The sequence below is a fragment of the Aythya marila genome (assembly GCF_965140915.1).
Source record: "Aythya marila genome assembly, chromosome: 5".
Classification (NCBI taxonomy): Eukaryota; Metazoa; Chordata; class Aves; order Anseriformes; family Anatidae; genus Aythya; species Aythya marila.
In genome coordinates this window covers 22,476,200-22,478,115 of record NC_139046.1, presented here as the reverse complement: position 1 = coordinate 22,478,115, position 1,916 = coordinate 22,476,200, and positions in this window count along the sequence as shown.

The window sequence follows — 1,916 nt, the reverse complement described above, 5'->3', positions numbered from 1 at the left end:
TGGAGGAGCAATTCCCAGCTGAGCAGCATCTTCTCCATGGGCAGCGTGCTCAGCTCTGGGGCATGTGGCAAGCAGGGTGTCACTCCTTCAGCTTCGCAGCCACCGAAATCATTGCTGGTGAAATCCCTCCTGTGTGTGCTTGCCACGAGGATGGTGGTCAGGTCAGGAGGTGGGTGACAGCGGTCGTTGAGGCACGGGTGGCAAAGTTGGTGCCTACCAAGATACAGACACAGAGCTGCAGATGTCTCACTGACCGGCCGCTGCAGGTACTCACTGACGAATCTCCGGGCATCCAGAATGTCACTGGGGTCTTCCTCGGAGTCGTCGTCCTTCCTTCCGGAGACGCCTTTCTTGGTTCTGCTGCGCCGCTCATGGCAGAATTTCATGAGCATGCGGCAGAGCACAAAGAACAGGATGATCTCTCCGGTGAGGACCCAGAACTGCCAGTGCTGCAGCACCGACAGGAGCAGGGTTCCCACATGCGCCCAGCCATGCTCCTGATCCCTCTGCTCGGTTTCCAGCAGCAGCTGCGTCATGCGAGCCTGCAGCTCCTCTGCACGCTGCTGCATACGCGCGGTTGTAGCCGCGACAAGTTCATCGCCGACTTTCTGTGGGCTCTGAATTAAGCCCAGGAAAGTCAACGCGAAGAAGATTTCCGAAACCATGGTCTGCAAGAGTTGAGAGAGAAGGGGGTCAGCTGGGTGGGACCTGGCTGGCAGCCGAGGGAGCCGGGGCAGGAGCCGCAGACCCCCGGGGTCGGGTAGGAGAGGGGGTGAGGGAGCTGGGAGGCAGCAGGGACTGTGGCCAGAGCTGGCGGTGACAGCCACGAGCCCTGTCCTGAATGGCTGGGCCCTCGCTGCAGGCTTAGCAGCCCTCGGGGGGCTGGTGTTTGTGCCCCGGCCCTGGCCCAGCCCAGCCTACCCCCTGCTGCTTCACTCACCTCGCCAATGGCTCAGGACAAAGTGAAGCAGCGCTGCCCGTGGCTGCCTTAAAAGCAGTCCCCCCATTGTGACATGTCTTCTGTGCTGGAACCCGCTGGCTAGCCCTGCTACCAATACTCAACCAATACTCCCAGGTCCTTCTCTGCCAGGCAGCTCTCCAACCACTCATCTCCCAGCCTGTAGCACTGCTTGGGGTTGTTGTGCCCCAGGTGCAGGACCCGGCACTTGGCCTTGTTGAACTTCATGCAGTTGGCCTCAGCCCATCGGTGCAGCCTATCCAGATCCTCCTGCAGAGCCTTCCTGCCCTCGAACAGATCGACACACGCACATAACTTGGTGTCATCTGCGAACTTACTGAGGGTGCACTCAATGCCCTCATCCAGATCATCGATGAAGATATTAAAGAGGACCGGCCCCAGCATCGAGCCCTGGGGAACACCACTAGTAACCAGCCTCCAACTGGATAAGTTACTCAGAAAACATCTTTAAAATTCATTGATTTATTTAATACTAGCACAAAGCCAGTTCATGTTGTAACTAAAATAGCATGTAACAAGGTTTATTTTGTACCTCTTCACCAGGACACCACTCTTACCTAGAGAATTCTCATTCCCTTCGCACTACGCAGTATTTCCTCCAACCCCACACACAACGGTTCTTCCTTACTCCCCCAACTCCATCCTTTGAACACTGCAACCCCACTACTCCCTCATTCTGTCCTCTACATCTGCAATATCATAACATTTTCTGGAAGAGCACCTAGAGGAGTTAGAAACAGGTATTTACCTGGAAGTGCTTAAATACTTCTGAGCACTTACTGTGCTAGCAGTCCCACCTGATGATCACATTAAGAACGTAAGTGTAGCTTCTTAAACATTTGACACTATATTGAAGACAGTAATTAATACTTAATGAATTCTGTATCAGTCTACAGATACCCAACTTCTGGTGTTCTCCAAAAGAGACATAATACAG